At 39.2% G+C, this 21,294-nt stretch overlaps 2 pseudogenes; one reads left to right on the top strand and one right to left on the bottom strand.

The window, feature by feature from the left end:
* Positions 1–12,198: 12,198 nt before the first annotated feature.
* LOC107968035 (large ribosomal subunit protein uL15-like) lies at positions 12,199–12,890 on the top strand (annotated as a pseudogene).
* Positions 12,891–14,867: 1,977 nt separating this feature from the next.
* LOC744219 (nucleosome assembly protein 1-like 1) lies at positions 14,868–16,124 on the bottom strand (annotated as a pseudogene).
* Positions 16,125–21,294: the final 5,170 nt, after the last annotated feature.

Genomic DNA, 21,294 nt, shown 5'->3' with positions numbered 1-21,294 from the left:
ATAGCCACTATGTATAAGCTAAACACCCCACACAAACATATACATCATCTGCTATGCTCATCCAATCCTGATCACTGAGAAGAAGATTGCATTTCAAAGGTGTTAATTAACCCAAGGGTACTTGCTGTGGTGAGGCTTGGCTTCAAATCTGGTTCTCATGGTCTCCAAAGAATGAGTTCCATCAATACCTACTTTATTGAGAGTTTTTAGTATGAAGGGGTGTTGAATTTTATCGAAGGCCTTTTCTGCATCTATTGAGGTAATTCTGTGGTTTTTGTCATTGGTTCTGTTTATGTGATGGATTATGTTTATTGATTTGTGTATGTTGAACCAGCCTTGCATCCCAGGGATGAAGCTGACTTGATTGTGGTGGATAAGCTTTTTGATGTGCTGCTGGATTTGGTTTGCCAGTATTTTATTGAGGATTTTCACATCAATGCTCATCAGGGATATTGGCCTGAATTTTTCTTTTTTTGTTGTGTCAGTGTAAATTAGTTTGACAATTGTGGAAGACAGTGTGGTGATTCCTCAAGGATCTAGAACCAGAAATACCATTTGGCCCAGCAATCCCATTACTGGATATATACCCAAAGGATTATAAATCATTCTACTATAAAGACACATGCACACGTATGTTTATTGCAGCATTGTTCACAACAGCAAAGATTTGGAACCAACCCAAATGTCCATCAATGATAGACTGGATAAAGAAAATGTGGCACATATACACCATGGAGTACTATGCAGCCATAAAAAAGAATGAGTTCATGTCCTTTGCAGGGATATGGATGAAGCTGGAAACCATCATTCTCAGCAAACTAATGCAAGAACAGAAAACCAAACACCACCTGTTCTCACTCATAAGTAAGAGTTGAGCAATGAGAACACATGGACACAGGGAGGGGAACATCACACACCAGTTGGGTGGGGGTGGCTAGGGGAGGGATAGCATTAGGAGAAATACCTAATGTAGATGATGGGTTGATGGGTGCAGCAAACTGCCATGGCATGTGTATACCTATGTAACAAACCTGCACGTTCTGCACATGAATCCCAAAACCTAAAGTATAATTTTAAAAAAAGTTAAAAAAAAAAAGAATGAGTTCAGGAGATCCCTCTATGACCACACTGTCTTCCTTCCTTACTACTCAATTGATGCCTCCGTTAAGAAGGTAAATGCTTTTATCCAATTTATAGAGCTGTTTGAACTTGATGGATATAAATGTAAATGTTTGAATGTTTTTCTCCAATGCCTTTTTCACCTGTGCTTTGTTCAGGCTTCTTTCTCCAGCCATAAATGACATTTTGGGTAGCACCATAGCCCTCAGATCACTTTCAGTTATTCTGTTAATGCAGTCTGTGGGAGGCAGCTTCTGGAATGACCCTCATGTTGGAGAGGCCCATATGGCAGGGAACTCAGGGTCACCTCTGGCCAAGAGGAAGGGAGATACTGAGGCCCTCAGTCTAAGAGCTCATAAGTAATGGAATCCTGCCAAGAACCACATGAATGAGCTTGGAAGTGGATTCTTCCCAGTGGAGCCCTGAGATTACTGTAACCCAAGCTAGCATCCTGATTGCAGCCTGAAGCAGAACACCCAGCTAAGTTGTACCCAGATTCCTGACCCATAGAAACTGAGAGTAAATGTGTGTGGTTTTAAGCCACTACATCTCTTATAAGAGACCAAACTGTGTTAGTCCATTCTGGTATTGCTATAAAGAAATACCTGAGGCTGGGTAATTTATAAGAAAGAAGAGTTTGTTTTGGATCATGGTTCTGCAGGCTGTACAGGAAGTGTGGTGCCAGCATCTGCTCCTGGTGATAACCTCAGGAAGCTTCCAATTATGGTGGAAGGAGAAGGGGAACCAGTATGTCATATAGTGACAGAAGGAGCAAGAGGGAGAGAAAGGAGAGGTCCCAGACTTTTAGACAACTAGATCTTTCTAGAACTAACAGCAAGAACTCACTTATCCCCAAGGGGATGGAGCTAAACTATTCATGAGGGATCCACCCCTATGATCCAGTCACCTCCCACCAGGCCCTACCTCCAACACTGGGAATCACATTTCAACATGAGATTTGGAAGGGACAAACATCCAACCTATATCAATAATGAATGTACTGACCCGGCTTAAAATTTCAACTGGACATCCAATTTAATGATTATTTTCTATCATCCTCCTTTCCCCTTTCTGTCTGTGGTCAGGAGACTTGCAGAGCCTGCCCTTTCATTTCTTCCTCCACCTCTGCTCTTTTGGGTTTCTGTCTCCCTTGGTAGGAGCTGTGGAGGGATATGGAAAGACACAGTGTTTCTTGTCTGACATCTTCATCATTTTTCTGCTGTTACTTTGCTTCTCTGGCTTTGAGTAAATGTCTCTTGGAGAAGCATTCCCCTCTTTCAGGACATATGTGTGAGTGGGTTCTTTGTAGAACGCTTTGGAGCTTCCCCGCAGGTTCCTGATCTTTTCTGATTCCTCTACAGAGTCTCCATCCCAGACAATCCACTCTACAGGTTCTCATTGTTGGGATCCACCTGCCAGCAGGATCTTGCATGGGCATCTGCAAGCTGGCTCAAGTCCAGCTACCTTCAATTTTGTCCATTTTCCGCTGTTCATCTGCCTCCAGCTCTTTCTGCTTTGCTGTTCCTCCCAATTCCAATGGCTGGGTTGAGCAAATAAAACACAGGACACCCAGCTGAATTTGCACTAGATCTTAGCCAAAGGGCCAAGAAGTGATTGATGTCCAGTTAAACTTGAATTTCATATAAACAATGCATATTTTTTAGTATAAGTAAGTTCCATACATCGTATATTTTATCTGGCAACCCTGTCCCCATGCTCTTGCATTTTTCTCAAATAGACACACAGAGAGATCAGCAAGGCCACTGCCCAGTGAGAGAATAAAATGCTAGTATCACTTCTGGCGGCCAAGTAGAATGATTCTCTTGGCCAGTTGCTTGCTTGACTTGAGATAGGGATCCCAGGGAAGGGTGGGGAAAACTCATAATGAATACTGCATTTCCATTGACTTGTATCCTCCAATGATTTCTTTGATTCTCAGGTTTGCATTTATAGACTAAGAGAGAGATGGGCAGTGAACTTTGAGAGTCTTCCGTGGTGGGTGTCCATCTCTAGTTGTGTGTTATGTGTTGTTTTCTTGGTCTCAGCTTGGGGTAGCTGACTTCAAATTTTGGGAATTAGGAAAAACTCTCTTCCACATCCTGTACATACTACAACACAGCTGCATCAAGGCAATCCCAGACTTTCTCATCTGAAGTTGTGATTGAATTTGCTTTTGTTATTCTAAGTTGTCTCTTGTATTTCAACAGCATGTGGTGTTGGAATATGTCAGTTTCCACATGGTGAAAAAGGTTACCTTGTTTAGCTTCCCTCCCTTTTTCTTGTTTAAATATTTTAAAACAGTTTCTTGCTGCCTGTTTGAGAACTTGAATCTTCATTCAGACATCTGTTCTTGAGCTAGTGAGACTGTTAAGCTCTGATGTACCTGGAGTTCTCTGTGGTGTCGTCTCATACCTCTTCCTAAATTCCCTGAATGTCCTGCAGATGCTCTTTGCCCACAGTGTTGCAAGCACTACCCAGATCCCCCAAAGAGGACTCCGGCATTCACTTCCCAGGCTGCTGACAGCTCACAGCTCAGTCACTTCTAGGGAATCGCCCTGAGGTAAAGGCAACTGCTTCACCCAAGTTTCTGGCCCAAACCTGGGGACAGCCTACACTCTATACCTGGTCACTGGGGAAAGCTGAGAAGCAGATGACACAAAGGCCTGACCACTTCTGACATATTTAGGACAATCTCATGTCAACTTGAGGGTACCTCCGGAGGGTTAGTCTGTGTCCTTTGTTTCAATAGTATTGCTTAATTCCTGAACTGTTCTTTGTTGTTGTTGTTGTTATTAATGTCTTTTATACTAAAATGTCCTTCAAAACTAGCTTGGAAAACACAACAGGATTAAATCCCAAATGTTTCTATTTCAAATGTTGTTTTTTTACTGATTTTTTTTCTCAAAACTAGCTTGAAAACATGACATGCATTACAATATGCTTAAATTTCACATTTTCTGTTAAAAATAGTGTTTTCTACCAGATTTTTACTCAAAAGTTGCTTGAAACTTCACTTCATTTTTATCCCAGCAGGCACTCTGTACTTTTCTGTTAAGAATTCTTTTATTAGATTCTCCCTAAAAATTAGCTTGGAAACATGATTTCATCACAACACATTTAAATCCCCTAGTTTTCAGTGGAATTTGAGTGCATTTTGATGAAAATAATTTTTACAAGCTGGATTTGAGGAAAAAAAATCTAGTATAAAACAACTTTTCAACAGAAAAGTGTTTAAGAATATTGTGATGATAGTCATATTTCCAAGGTAGTCAGAGATTTCTTATTAGTATTATGTGATTGATTTTCTTGCCTGTTATAATAATTTATGAATAGACTTTATATTTATGAATAAATTCAGTTCAGCATGTTTTGCTTGTGTAGATGTCTAACATTATTTATGACCTGATACCTGTCAAAAGGTTGTCTGTCCTTTGGTGAAACTCTTGCCATCTTGTTCCCACTCTTACCTAGTCCTCTTCATACCCTTAAAAAACATCCTCTGCAGCACACAGATATGTGGTGATATCATCCTCTGATTTAAATTCTTCCCCAGTTTTATGTCATCCAGAAACTGGGTTTGACCCAGTGTTCTGCAGTGCTCTTGGGCCATACATCATCCTCTGCAGCCACATAGGCAGCCACACAGCTGTGGAGGTTGGGGGCCTGGAGCCCCCTTGGATTCAGACTGATAGTTTCTGGTGTATCTAGTTCCAGAGTTTCCAATATAATTCCTCTATAAAAAGGATTCCAGGGATCTTTAAAAAGGCTCCTCTTTCTGTGATATGAGTTGCAAATTTTTTTTCCAGTTTGAATTGCTATATATACAGTACTACAGGACAATTATGGCTGTAACTTCTTTGTTTTTCATTTTAACAGTAACAACAACAGCAAAAACCACAAGGTAAGCAGAACTCGCTAATGCCAGATTTGGAGGAAGTTCACAGCATCTTCCTTTTAGTGTGCCTTCTGATATTTTATGAACTCTAGGGACTTACATGTATGTAAGGGTTGCGATTAGTGAGGGAAACATGGAGATGGGTCAGATATTGTCATTACTTCTTGCAGCCACACGGTGTCACTGTGAACAGTCAGTCATTTTGACAGATGCTGCCAGCCTGCTTCTGGCTCAGGTCTGTGTAAGCCACTGAGAATCTTTAAAGGTTAGTCTTCAGTGGTGTATAACCCACTGTTTCTTTGTCATGTTTAGTAAAGGGTATCACACACTTGAGTTCTTAGGGATACAGCTTTTGACACCCAATTCTTTCTGGCCCATTGAAGTCATTTTCCAAGGCACCAGAAGCCCCAAGAGCACTGTTAACAAACTGACACTAGAGTCTGCTCCTTGCAAAACAATGCCTAGCCAGGCACGATGACTCATGCCTGTAATCCCAGCACTTTGGGAGGCGGAGGCAGACGGATCGCCTGAGGTCGGAAGTTCAAAACCAACCTGACCAACATGGAGAAACCCGGTCTCTACTAAAAACAGACAAACAAACAAACAAAACCAAAATTAGCTGGGCGTGGTGGCGCATGCCTGTAATCCCAGCTATTGTGGAGGCTGAGGCAGGAGAATTGCTTGAACCGGAGAGGTGGAGGTTGTGGTGAGCTGAGATGGTGCCATTGCACTCCAGCCTGGGCAACAAGAGCGAAACTCCATCTCAAAACAAACAAACAACCCAACAAAAAACAACAAAAAACAATTCCTTAGGTCTCTTTGCAAATTTATATTATTAGGGATTGGGCAACTTTTACCCTTTCACCTCTTGCACTATGAAGGGTCTCATTGCATTAACTTTCTTGAAGTTTAGGACTATCTACACTTCCTACCTTAACAAGGTAGGAACCCCAACACCTTCCCTAAAAGTCTTCCCTTCCATGGTGGTTTTCCTTTCATGCTAATTAAGATGAGTTCCTGTCATTCCTTGCTAGATAAGAGAATGACTTTTCATCCTCCTCCAGTCCTTCATGTTTTACTCATTAGCAGAACACTCTCCAATTGATCTTGATCACTTCCTTTGAGAAGTTAATGTCTGTCAAAAGAGAAAAAGATATAAGGATATCATTATTTTATACTTTGATAAACATAACACTTTATAGCTTATTTTTTCCCCTTGTGTTTCAACAAAGTGAAAACGTCTTTAAGAGGGAACCTGATCCATCCCTCCTCACTGGGTGGGGCCTCCCTGCAGGAATTTCAGCAACTGCAGCCAAGGTTATATGGAAAGAACTCGGATCTCTCCCTGGGATGGAGCCCCTCAGGGAGGTGCAGCTGACATCTCTGTGGTTCAGTCAACACAGCCTTGCCAACCTGCTGGCTCTGGAGAGTCCAGGCAGTCTGGACGAGGAAGGGTTCCCCTCAAAACAGCACACCTGCTCTACCCAAAGCAGCCAGACTGCTCCTTCAAGAAGGATTCTGATCCTGTCCCCCAAGACTGGGTGAGACTTCCCAAGAGGGGTCTCCAGACACCTCCTACAGGAGCGTCCAGGCTGACAACGGGTCACTAGCCCCCTGGGATGGAACTCCCAGAGGAAGGAGCAGGCTGCCATCTTTGCTATTTCACAGCCTTCATTGGTGATACCTCCAGGTAAGGGGAAAACTGAGGCAACTAGGGTCTGGAGCGATCCCCCAAGAAACTGCAGCAGCCCTGTGAAAGAATGGCCTGACTATGAAAAGAAAAACAAACAAATGGAAAGCAACAACATCAACATCAACAAAAAAGACCCCACAAAAACCCCATTTAAAGGTCAGTAGCCTCAAAAACGGAAAGTAGATAAGCCCACAAAGATGAGAAAGAATCAATGCAACAAGGCTGAAAACTCAAAAAGCCAGAGTGCCTCTTCTCCTCTAAATGACCACAGCACCTCTCTGGGAAGGGCACAGAACTGGGCAAAGGCTGAGATGCCTGAATTGACAGAAGTAGGCTTCAGAGAGTGGCTAAAAATGAACTATGCTGAGCTACGGGAGAATGTTGTAACCCAGTGTGAAGAAGCTAAGAATCATGATAGAACAACAATACAGGAGCTGATAACCAGAATACCCAGTTTAGGGAGAAACATAACTGACCTGATGGAGCTGAAAAACACAACATGAAAAATTCACAGTGCAATCACAGGTATCAATAGCAGAATAGACCAAGTGGAGGAAAGAATTTCAGAACTTGAAGACTGTCTTTCTGAAATACAATAGGCAGACAAGAATAGAGAAAAAAGAATAAAAAGGAATGAACAATGCCTCTGAGAAATATGGGACTATGTAAAAAGACTGAACCTACGACTGATTGAGGTGCCTGAAAGAGACTGGGAAAATGGAACCAAGTTGGAAAACATACGTAAGGATATCATACAGGAGAACTTCCCCAACCTCACAAGAAAGGCCAACATTCAAATTTAAGAAACCCAGAGAACCCCAGTAAGATACCCCATGAGAAGATCTATAATATCATCAGATTCTTGAACATTGAAATGAAAGAAAAAATATTAAGTGTAGCCAGAGTGAAAGGCCAAGCCATCTACAAAGGGAAACCCATCAGACTAATAGCAGACCTCTCAGCAGAAACCCTAGAAGCCAGAAGAGATTGGGAACTAAGGGGACTAATATTCAACATTCTTAAGTAAAATAATTTCCTACTCAGAATTTCATATCCAGCCAAACAAAACTTCATAAATGAAGGAGAAATAAGATCCTTTTCAGACAAGCAAATGCTGAGGGAATCCACCACCACCAGGGCTGCTTTGAAAGAGCTCCTGAAGGAAGCACTAAATATGGAAAGGAAAAGCCATTACCAGCCACTACAAAAACACACGGAAATACACAGACCTGTGACACTATAAAGTAACCACATAAAGAAGTCTGCAAAATAACAAGCTAGCATCATGATGACAGGATCAAATTCACACATAACAATATTAACCTTAAATGTAAATAGGCTAAATGCCCCAAATAAAAGACACAGAATGGCAAGCTGGATAAAGAGTCAAGACCCATCAGTATGCTATTGTCAAGAGACCCATCTCCCATGCCAAGACACACGTAGGCTCAAATTAAAGGAATGGAGGAAAATTTACCAAGCAAATGGAAAACAGAAAAAAGCAGACATTGCAATCATAGTTTCTGACAAACAGACTAAACCAACAAAGATACAAAAAAAGACAAAGAAGGGCATTATATAATGGTAAAGGGTTCAATTCAATAAGAACAGCAAACTATCCTAAATATAATATGCACCCAATACAGGAGCACCCAGATTCATAAAGCAAGTTCTTAGAGACCTACAAAGAGACTTAGCCTCACATACAATAATAGTGGGAGAATTTAACACCCCACTGATATTATTAGAGAGATCATCAAGACAGAAAATTAACAAAGATATTCAGGACCTGAACTCAGCTCTGGATCAAACAGACCTGATAGATATCTACAGAACTTTCCACCCCAAAACAACAGAATATACATTCTTCTCATTGCCACATGGCATCTCCTCTAAAATTGATTACATAATCAGAAGTAAAACACTCCTTAGCAAATGCAAAAGAACTGAAATAATAACAAACAGTCCCTCAGATCACAGCACAATCAAATTAGAACTCAAGAATAAGAAATTCACTCAAAACCACACAACTACATGGAAATTGAACAACCTGTTCCTGAATGACTCCTAAGTAAATAATGAAATTAAGGCAGAAATCAAGAAGTTCTTTGAAACTAATGAGAACAAAGAGACAATGTACCAGATCTCTGGGATGCAGCTAAAGCTGTGGTAAGAGGGAAATTAATAACACTAAATGCTCACATCGAAAAGCTAGAAAGATCTCAAATTAACAACCTAACAACACAACTAAAAGTACTAGAGAATCAAGAGGAAACGAACCCCAAAGCAAGCAGAAGACAAGAAAGAACCAAGATCAGAGTGGAACTGAAGGAGATAGAGACACAAAAACTTCAAAAAATCAACAAGTCCAGGAGATGTTTTTTGGATAAAATAAAATAGATAGACTGCTAGCTAGACTAATAAAGAAGAAAAAAGAGAAGAATCAAATAGACACAATCAGAAATGATAAGGGGGATATTACCACTGACCCCACAGAAATACAAATAACCATCAGTGAATACTATACATACCTTTATGGACATAAACTAGAAAATCTAGAAGAAATGAAAACATTCCTGGATGCATACGCCCTCCTGAGACTGAACCAGGAAGAAATTGAATCCCTGAATAGACCAATAACGAGTACTGAAATTGAGGCAATAATAAATAGCTTACCACCACCAACAAAAAAAGCCCAGGACCAGAAAGATTTATAGCTGACTTCTATCAGAGGTACAAAGAAGAGCTGGTACCATTTCCACTGAAACTATTCTAAAAAATTGAAAAGGAAGGACTCCTCCCTAACTCATTTTATGAGGCCAGCATCATCCTTAACAAAACCTGGCAGAGATACAACAACAACAAAAAGAAAACTTCAGACCAATATCCCCAATGAACATTGATCGAAAATCCTCAATAAAGTATTGGCAAACTGAATCCAGCAGCACATCAAAAAGCTTATCCACCATGATCAAGTTGGATTCATCCCCAGGATGCAAGATTGGTTCAACATATGCAAGTCAATAAATGTAATTCATCACATAAACAGAACTAAAGACAAAAACCACTTGATGATCTCCATAGACGCAAAAAAAGGCCTTTGATAAAATTCAACACCCCTTCATGTTAAAAACTCTCAATAAACTAGGTTCTGAAGGAACATACCTCAAAATAATGAGAGCTATTATATGACAAACCCACAGTCAATATTATAGGGAATGGGTGAAAACTGGAAGCATTTCCCTTGAAAACCAGCACAAGGCAAGGATGCCCTCTCAGCACTCCTATTCAACATAGTTTTGGAAGTTCTGGCCAAAGCAATAAGGTAAGAGAAAGAAATAAAGGATATTCAAATAGGGAGAGAGGATGTCAAATTATCTTTGTTTGCAGATGCCATGATACCATATGTAGAAAGTCCAATTGTTTCAGCCCAAAAGCCTCTTAAGCTGATATGCAACTTCAGCAAAGTCTCAGGATACAAAATCAATGTGCAAAAATTGCTGGCATTCACATAAACCAACAACAGGCAAGCAGAGAGCCAAATCGTGAATGAACTCCCATTCATAATTGCTACAAAAAGAATAACATACCTAGGAATACAGCTAACAAGGGAAATGAAGGACCTCTTCAAGGATAACTACAAACCACTGCTCAAGGAAATAAGAGAGGACACAAACAAATGGAAAAACATTCCATGATCATTGATAGGAAGAATCAATATCATGAAAATGGCCATACTGCCTAAAGTAATTTATAGATCCAGTGCAATCCCCATTAAACTACCATTGACATTCTTCACAGAATTAGAAGAAACTATTTTAAAACCCATATGAAACCAAAAAGAGCCCAAATAGTCAACACAATCCTAAGCAAAAAGAACAAAACTGGAGGCATCACACTACTCAACATCAAACTATACTACAAGGCTAGAGTAACCAAAATAGCATGATACTGGTACAAAAACAGACACATAAACCAATGTAACAGAATAGAGAACTCAAGACCACACACTTAAAAATTGTCTGATCGTTAACAAACCTGACAAAAACAAGCACTGGGGAAAGGATTTCCTATTCGATAAATGGTGCTGGGAGAACTGGCTAGCCATATGCAGAAAATTGAAACTGGACCCCTTCCTTACAACTTATACAAAAATTAACCCAAGAAGGATTTAAATGTAAACCCTAAACTGTAAAATCCCTAGAAGAACATCTAGGCAATACCATTCAGGACATAGGCACGGGTGAAGATTTCATGACAAAAACACCAAAAGCAACTGCAAACAAAAGCAAAAATTGATAAGTGGGATCTAATTAAGCTAAAGAACTTCTACACAGCAAAAGAAACCATAATCAGAATGAACAGACAGCCTAAAGAATGGGAGAAAATTTTTGTGATCTATTTATCTGATGGAGGTATAATATCCAGAGTCTGCAAGGAACTTAAACAAATTTACAAGAAAAAAAAAACCCATTAAAAAGTGGGCAAAGGACATGAACAGACACGTCTCAAAAGAAGACATTCATGCAGCCAACAAACATATGAAAAAAAGCAAATGCAAATCAAAACAACAATGAAATACCATTTCATGCCTGTCAGAATGGTGATTATTAAAAAGTCTGGAAACAGCAGATGCTGGTAAGGATGCAGAGAAAAAGGAATGATTTTACACTGTTGGTGGGAGTGTCAATTAGTTCAACCATTGTGGAAGACAGTGTGGCAATTCCTCAAAGACCTAGAGGCAGAAATACAATTTGTCCCAGCAATCCCATTACTGGGTATATACCCAAAGGAATATAAATCATTCTATTATAAAGATACATGCACACGTATGTTCACTGCAGCACTATTCACAATAGCAAAGACATGGGATTAACCCAAATGCCCATCAATGATAGACTGGATAAAGAAAATGTGGTACATATACACCATGGAATACTATGCAGCCATAACAGGGAATGTCCTTTGCAGGGACATGGATGGAGCTGGAAGCTGTTATCCTTAGCAAACTAACACACAAACAGAAAACCAAACACCGCATGTTCTCACTTTTATAAGTGGGAGCTGAACGATGAGAACACATGGACACATGACGGGGGACAACACACACTGGGGCCTGTTTGGGGTGGGGGTTGGGGAGTGAGAGCATCACGAAGAATAGCTGAGGAACGCTGGGCTTAATACCTAGGTGATGGGTTGATCTGTGCAGCAAACCACCATGATACACATTTACCTATGTAAAAAGCCTGCACATCCTGCACATGTACCCCGAAACTTAAAAGTTGAAGGAAAAAAAAAGAATCATTTATGGAGCTTGTTTAAAATGCACGTGCCTGGGCCATACTGAGAATTTTATTTCAAGTCTGTTTATGCATATTTAAAACCCCTCTGCTAAGTCTGATGAACACATATCCACAATTAAGAACTATGACTTAATGTCATGAGACTATATTTGTCCTTGATTTATTTTCATATCAATGTGAAGATATAATGAGACAGAGTTCTGTTAAAACCAAGAATTCTTCAGAAATGAATGTGAGCAGTGACAAAACATCAGAATAGTGAGAAATGGTAAGACTATGCAACTGTTTCACATCGCAGCATGTGCCCAACTAGAATATAAGGTGCCATCCATGACAACCCAACATGACAGCCCAATGTCCTCCAGGCTATGCTGTTTGTTGGAAAAAATCAAGAACGTAGGCTATAACCCAAGAGTTTCTGACATACCATTCAGGCTGAGGAAGACCCAGAAACTTCTGGGCCATGTAAGCCACAGCCACAGCCTCATCAGCAAGCACCAAAAGCACTCCGGAGGCGGGAGTAATACTGGTGGCAAGCATCACCACAGGATCAACTTTGACAAACCTCATCTAGGTTCCTTTGGGAAAGTTGGTATAAGGGTTACCACTTAAAGAGGAACCAGAGCTCCTGCTCAAATGCCAACCCTGATAAATTGTGGACTTTGGTCAGTGTACAGACACAGGTGAATGCTGCTAAGGACAAAACTGGAGCTGCTCCCACCATTGATGTGGTGTGATCAGGCTACTACAAAGTTCTGGAGTTCTGGGAAACGGAAATCTACCAAAGCAACCTGTCATCATGAAGGCCAAATTCTTCAGCAGAAGAGCTGAGGAGAGGATTAAGGGTGTTGGAGGTGGGGCTTGAGTCCTGGTGGTATGAAACCACATGGATGGAGGTTTGTTAAATGCTAACAACTGCTACAAAAAAAAAAACAACAAAAACCCAAAATATGAAGTTAAATCCAGGTACTGTGATTGCTCACCTGATTTTTGGTTCTTGTGATGGTGCTTTCCCGTGTGCAGATAGTTGTTAAAATTTGGAGTTCCAGCAGTGGGGAGATGAATGGTGTGGCTTCTATTCCTCCATCTTGCTGCACCCTCTGTGGTTTGGTTTTTTAAAATTAGTTTTGGAAAGTTCTTGGCCATTATGTCTAAAAAGGTTGGTTCAACATATGCAAGTCAATAAATGTACTCCAATTACATGTATGTTAGAAAGCTTGGTATTATCCCATGTGCCTCTCACATTGCGTTTTCCCCCCACATTCTTCTCTCTCCATTCTCCAGTATGAATAATTTAATTGACAGTATTCAAATTCATGCATCCTTTCCTTTGATGTTCAATTTGCTATTAAGCCTTTCCAATTTATTCTTAATTTCAGATACTATGTTTTTCAATCTTAGGATATACGTGAATTAGTTTTTAGGGATTTCACTTCTCTTTTGAAGTTCTCCATATTTTTGTTCGTTTTGTTCATCTTTTACTCCCATTTATTTAACCTACTTACAGGTTAATTTAGTCTATAAGAGTCAATTTAAAGTCATTTTATTCTAATTCCAATAACTTTTTAATCTGTTGGTTTCCTTTCATTGACTGTTTCTTAACTTTCTGTTTATCAGTCATATGTTACTTATTTCACATCTCATACTTTTTTATGGTGTGCTGGATACTGCATTTAATAAACTTTTAAATTTTAGAATAGCTTTAGATTTGCAGAAAAATTGTGAAATTGTGTGGAGAGTTTCCACATACCCCTGTGAGAAAACATTTAAATGGTCCATTTTCAAGGCATGATAAATCTTATGTACTGGCAACCAGCCTGTGGATGTGACAAACCACACGGCTCATGCACCTAGAAAGTCACAATAAGTGGACAGAATGTAGAGGTGGGTTAGCCCATAAAAGGGAAAAAAGTTTCATTATTGGGAAATCAAAACTTAAGTAGGGAAAGGGACTGGGGTATAATCTTATAAGGGGGATAATGAAACCTGGGTGACATCCAGGAAGATTTTAATCCCATAGCACTCTACCATTGAGGACCTGGGGGAGAGACTTGCATGCTAGGAGATAAATTACCTGCTGTAACTGCTTCAGATGTGCCTGCCTACCAGACACCTGATCTTCCAAGATCACCATTAAAAGACTTGCTTCCACTGTTCTTTGTGTCTCTGAGTCCAGAGACACAGTTTGGATTGTTAAATGTGTTTCTCACGCCCCACATCCAGTTTTTCCTCTTATAAATATCTTACATTAGTATGGTATGTTTGTTATAATTAATGAGCCAACATTAATATAGGCATACCGCAAAGATATTACAAGTTTGGTTTCGGACTACCACAATAAAGTGAATATCACAATAACGTGAGTTACACATTTTTTTGGTTCCCAGTGAATATAAAAGTTATGTTTTCACTATACTGTAGTCTATTAAGTGTGCAATGGCATTATGTACATGCAATGTACATACCTTAGTTAAAAAATACTTCATGACTATAAAATGCTGACACAGAGATATGAAGTGAGCACATGCTGTTGGAAAAATGATATCAATAAATTTGCTTGATGTAGGGTTGCCACAGACCTTCATTTCATAAAAACTGTAGTGTCTGCAAACTGCAATAAAGCAAAGTGCAATAAAAAGAAATATGCCTGTATTATTAACTAAAATCCATACTTCATTCAGATATCCTTAGTTTTTACCTAATGTTCTTCTTTTGTTCTAGCATCCCACCCAGGATACTACATTACATTTAGATGCCATATCTTCTTATACTTTGTTTGGTGGACAGTTTCTGACTTTCCTTGTCATTAATGACTTGAAAACCTTGAGTATTGATTACACATTTTGTATAATATTCCTTAATTGGAAATTGTTTTCTTTGCAATTAGGCCAGGGTATGCATTTTTGGGAGGAAGGATTTTAATCCTTCTTTGGGTCATAGTCCGGATCATTTTCCTCATCTCCTTGTTCTCCTTCCTCATCTGCTTCTTCACCTTCTTCATCATAATCATCATCATCCATCTTCAATAGCTTCTCCAGTAAAGTATAACACTGATCCTGAGATTATATGTTCAGGTAAAAAGTGACCAGTTTCGAAGTCTGCAGCAAGGATTGTTTTAGCATCATCATCCCGATCTCCGCTCTCAGAAACTTCAGGAGGGGCAAAAAATTTAAAGAAAGAGTCATTGGAAACTGTTTTAGTCACAGTACTAACTGTCCCACGTCCCTTGTGTTTCTGCTTCTTCTTAATGGTTTTCAAAGTGACATTCTTTCCTTTTTTCCAATCTATCTGGCACCCTGTAAAACCCATAATTTCTGGTCCATCAAAATAAAAGGGATCAGAATCATCTGGTTCTGACCTCATGCTGTACGTCTTTGTCAGCACTTCATTTGTAAAATATTCATTGTCTTCAAAGTGAAATTCTAAGACAAAACTCATGGGCTGGCAAGCATCTGAGAACTTCACTTTAATATCTTTCAAGTGCTTCAGAATAGGTTCATCATGCTCCTGAAGCATATCACTGAGCAAGTCAACATTCTTAAAAACAGTTAACCGAAATTCAGGAATTCCTTTGGAATCTTTTTTTTCTTCATCTTTTTTCTCATCTTCAATCATGGCCTTTTCTTTCAACTCCTCTGAGATCTCATCTTCTTCATCTGGTTTCCATTCTTCTTCTGTAGGTTCATAATTGCATTAATAATCTCAAATTGCTTATCAAATAGAGGCTGACAGAGAACAGCATACTTCCTTTCAAGATTGTGAACTTCCTCATTGAATTTGGCTTCTGTCTGTGCACATTTAACTTACAGGTGTTTGAGAGCATTCACTTGTTTTTTAACTACCCTAGGCAGGCTTTCAATGTATCCTGTTGGTGTTTCTATTAGACCATCAAGTCTTTCTTGAAGGGCTGCAAGAATCTGAGGATTTTGCATCATCTGAACAGTTAGCTGATGTGCTTTGATTTCTGTTTCTTCACCAGTTCCTTCTTCTACTTTTTCAGCGTCATCCAAATCTTGATCAAGTTCAGACTGTTCTTTGTTGTCAATGTCTGCCATGTTGTAAGAACTCCAAATATTGGCAGCTAGTATGGGGAGCCAGGCAGCCAGAGCAGCGCAGGCAGTGACTCAGGGTTGCAGCGGTGGCTCCATGAGCAGATGGCGCCAAAAAAGCCATCACACATTTTCAAGATTGGTTTCTAGATACAGTAGTGACAACTGATTAGGTAACTTTCACCACTAAAATTTTCAAATATAGTAAATAATAATCCATTGCACATTTCTAAATCACTGAGAGTAAGTTTCAAGTGTTCTCACCACAAAACATGACAAGTACTTGAGGTCATGACTATGTTAATTAGGTTGATTTAATTATTTCTCACTGTATTCATAAATCATAGCATCACATTGTACTCCATAAATATATACAACTATAATTTGTTAAACTACAATAAAAATAAAGATTAAAAAAATCAACCTGTTTTTTAAGGTCATATGAATGGCTTTTTCTGATTCTTTCCTGAGAACTTTTTTTTAATAGGAAGAGAACTCAAGGATACAGTACGTGGAATCCAGGAAGGATAACATGGACACACAGGAAGGGTTATGGCAGGGAAAGAATGTAGATACGATCTAGAAGGTTGGGTTGACACAGTCACATTTCTCCTACTCAGATATTTTACTTGGGTCAGCCAGTGTGAACTGCCAGTTTAACATGTGGAGAAAGTAGAACAGTGCATGTTTCAACCTCCACCATCTTATGAGGCTGCAAATCTTGGTTCCTTTATTTTACCTATTCTCTGTGGGTTACCTACCTGGGGACTGAGCCACATGCATTATTCCCTACTTCCTAAGAGCCACACTGATCTCCCTCTTTTTCTATCTTTGAGAATTTTCCTTAGACGTCAAGGTCAAGTTGCAAGGGGGAGCTGTAATTGTTCTGGTTTGGTATCCTTGGGTTAAGAGGGAGTAAGGAACAGTTGTCAAAGCACCCTTCTTTCTTTTGATCACAGGTGATCCTATGCTGAGAGGAGTATGGTATGTTTTATAAGCTTTTCAAGAAGTGGCAAAACCAGGCAGTGAGAAAGCAAACCTCTTCTCTTTAGTGCAAAGTGTAGAGGGGCCATGATAATGCTTAGAGCATGATGCAATACATTATAAGCACTCAATAGCTATTAGTTGGGTGAATCAAGTGCTGTGGGTTTCTTCCCTCTTACTTGTCTTTATGGCACCTTATTACTCTTTGGGTATCTGTAACTGATGCTGATGATGTCTACTGATGTCCTGATGTCCCTCAGTAACTTCTAAACTTTTCCCAGTGTTTTTCTTCTCTGAAACACTCTGGCATTTGAAGGTCTTACAATTCAATCTAACCCAAGTTACATACCACCTTGAACTTTTGTTGTGTCTCATAAGTTAGGTAGCATCTATCTGGAAAATAGAGAGGCACATCATTGGGGCCACCACTGCTTTCCCACCCTATTTTGACCAAAGAGTGTCCAAGGAGGTCCTATCTTCAGAAACCAGCAAGAGCCTTAGTAGGGAACATATAAATGAAGTGGTCACTGCTTAAGGGAGTTTCCTGGCCTGCTTTAGAGTTAGACTTTTGTCCTTTCCCATTCTTTTCTGAAGAATGGTAGAAACTCCAGTTGGAGAAGAAACCAGGTTTCTATCCACTCTATGCTATTTTTAAATTTGGTTTACAGCAGAGAGAAGGATGTCTGCTTACTCTTACAAGAAGGACTCTATCTACACAGAAGGGTACTTCCTGAGCCTATATAAAGGTTTCTCAATATGTTAGGTGCTAAGCAGAGAGGTGGAGCCTGTGAAATATAGCTTTTATAAAACAAAGGGACTAAGAAGCCCATTTGGAGGAATTCTTTGGCCCAAACTGCAGAGCCATAGGAAAATTGAAGTCATTCTTTAATTATGGAAGCCCTATTTAGGGGTTTTCAATGTGTGGTCAGAGCTTATATCAGAATCATCAGGGAGAAGTTATTTAAAATGCTGATTCCTGGTCAACTCTTTGCCAGCTGAATTAGAATCTCTAGGGTTGGGGCTAGGAAAATCTATGTTGTAAACTAATTTCCCTTATAATTCTTCTAAGTCACTAAATAATGAGTGCTCTAGGGGCCGTCCTTTAAATTTTATACTCTAAACTTGAAGAAAACACTCTCTGTTTGTTATATTGATAATGTTAATGTTATTTTTGGCTTAAATAGTGTGGTAGGCAGAATTCTAAGATGATGCCCAATGACTCACCCCTTGTAAAACTCTTTTTTCTTGACTATGGGTGGATCCCGTAGCTTGTGTCTAATCAGTAGACCATAGCAAAAATGATGGAATATTACTTTTTGGATTATGTTACCTTATATAGCAAAGGTAAAGGAATTTTACAGATGTAATTAAACCCCCTAATTAGTTCACTTTAGGTTAACCAAAAGGGAAATTACTTTGGTAGGCCTGACCTAATCAGTTGAGCCTTTTAGACGAGGGTCTAGAGGTAGAGAGAAAAGAAGCAGAGATGTCTTCCTGCTGGATTTAAGGAAACAAACTGCCACATTGTGGAGAGGGTCATACGGCAGGGAACATGTGCAGCCTCTAGGAGAGAGAGATCCTCAGTCCTGCAATCCTAAGACTTGGATCCTGTCAGTAACCAGTGAGCTTGGAAGAGGAGCTCAGCCTCAGATTGCAGCACCAGCTGACATCTTGAGGCAGCCATGTGACACCCTGAGCTGAAGACCCAGTGAAGATGTGTTGGGATTGTGTGTACTTAGACTTGTGGAAACTGTGAAGTAATAAATGTATATTTTCTTCTGCTGATGTTTGTTATACAGTAATAGAAAATTCATGCACATAGTAGAGAATAAAATGTCTTATTTTTCAAGAATTGTGAATTACATATAATCTTCCCAGTTGCTTTGACATCTATAGCAACATTGGGGTCCTGGTACCTGTTGGGGAATAGGAAATCTTTCCAAAAGCTACATGGGAACAAATTGTTTTAAGAGCATCAGTTTACATATGTTCAACATCCATACATACTCTTTTCTGTGATCTATTGTCTTGGAAAGGAGCCTGCAATTCAGGAAGCCACGTGCATCCTTCTCTTCTGCCTTTGTTTTCACTTTCCAAAAGAAAGGCATAAATTCACACCTCTGAAATCTTACCACAGTGAATAGTTCAGGGGTATAAAAATCTCCAATCCAATGAAAAATATCAGTTATGATAATGATTTCACTGATTAAAGGATTTTATGACTTTCTCTGTCTTTTACATATTTCTGTGGGGTGAAAACTGTGGCATTAGAAATGGTATTTCAGCTTCTGTGGCAATGCTCCAAACTCAAATATATTGTAAAGTAGGGTAGCAGAAGTGATGACATTTTCTTATATCCCCTACTTGTCAATGACTGCAATACTTCCTGGGGAGAGGCACATGAGAGGAGAGAGAAGGGAATATGCTCCATTCTCTCTTCACTTCAGGATGCAGTCACAGAGCAGCTCCTACCTGGTATGTGACAGTGCTCACGACAGAAGGAAGAGACATAGCAGTAAAACGTGGTTGCTCCTAAAGATTCTTGGAAATATTGAAGATCAGAGAAGCCTTATTTTGTCCAGGTAGCAACCTCATGGAAAAGGTCTGTTTCAATATATATATCTATGTTAGAATTCAGAAGTGAGATGCTTGTTACAAGAACATGTGTTAACAGTTACTTAGATTGAAAAACGAGGACAGACTTTTTCTAATAGAAAGCAAATCCAATTTGATTGATTGGTTTTGTAATGACAACTGGCTTTGCGTGGTGGATACCTCCATAAGTTGACAGAGCTGAGTCTGCAGTTATGAGGTTTGGATGCATATATTGAATGATCAGATAAAAATATGTTATCAGCTGGGTGTGGTGGCTCACGCCTGTAATCCTAGCACTTTGGGAGGCCGAGGCGGGCAGATCACCTGAGATCAGGAGTTTGAGACCAGCCTGGCTAACATTGTGAAACCCCGTTTCTACTAAAAATGCAAAAAATTAGCCAGGTACGGTGGCTCGCGCCTGTAATCCAAGCTACTTGGGAGGCTAAAGCAGGAGAATTGCTTGAACCCAGGAGGTGGAGGTTGCAGTGAGCCGAGATCATGCCATTGCACTCCAGCTTGGGCAACAAGAGTCAAACTCTGTCTCAAAAAAAAAAAAAAAAAGTTATCAAAAATATTTTTTGTAAGGAGTATTATAATTAACAATATTTTGATTTTCCAAATTCATTCTATATTAGATTACACAAAATGTTTTCACGTAGAGTAGCAGGTATATATATTTGTTGATAAGCCTCAGTAAAGCCATTTAAAAAATAATTCTCAGAAATTAAGTGAATGAGTATAGTGACTAGATAATGAATAATTTTAAAACTCAGTTATTTACAATTCTTAGGTTTTGACAAAATTAAAGGAGAATCTAATTGAGTTGTCAGCCAATAAAACATTAAAATAATTTTTGACAGATTGCAATATAATTTTTGGCATTTAAGTCAGAAGCAAAATTTTTTTCATTCTAATTTACTTACCTATGTGAAGAATTTTTTAATTGCTTACATCTATAAAAATGAAAAAAGAGTAATGGATTTGATTTTGAAAGAGTTTGAATAGGTGACTAATAATATCAGAATTTGACTTTGTGGGGAAAGTAAATTGAAAAATATAAGTTCTGGAGCAAAAAGGAATGATGTAAGTTTTCTAACTATCAAAGAAAACTTATTTATGTCATTTTAAAGCATATGATAGCTTGTCTTATGACTAGATATTTTACCCAATTTGGCATGTTTGAAAGAATGATGGAATAGTTTTATTTAAATGGTTGATTTTTACAATGTGCTGCAAATGACAACTTTTGAACATTTTAAGGCATAAAATGGAAAGTTTTAGCTGTTCACTTTAACAATTTAGAGGATACCTCTAGTTTCTCAAAATTATTTTAGGATATATACAGTTAAAAAATGTGAAGGCCATTGATTGCCTTAGTCAACAATAGTCTAAGGAATACTGGGTGAATTCCAGACCTCAGAGGCTTACAACAATGTGGATTTGTTTCTCGTTCATCTTACTTGTGCCTCTCCTCCATGCTTCAGGCCAAAGAGGTGCCTACCTGGGACGTGACTGTGTTCTTGGCAGAGGTGAAAGACATAGAGGTCACATGTGGTCACTTTCAAAGCTTAAGCTTGGAAATGGTGCCACGATTTTCATCCCATTTTCCGGACCAAAGCAACCCACATGGCCAGGCCTGACATCAATGGAGCAGAA

The sequence above is a fragment of the Pan troglodytes genome, chromosome 14, assembly GCF_028858775.2.
Source record: "Pan troglodytes isolate AG18354 chromosome 14, NHGRI_mPanTro3-v2.0_pri, whole genome shotgun sequence".
Taxonomy (NCBI): Eukaryota; Metazoa; Chordata; class Mammalia; order Primates; family Hominidae; genus Pan; species Pan troglodytes.
This window is presented reverse-complemented; position numbering and strand designations above follow the sequence as displayed.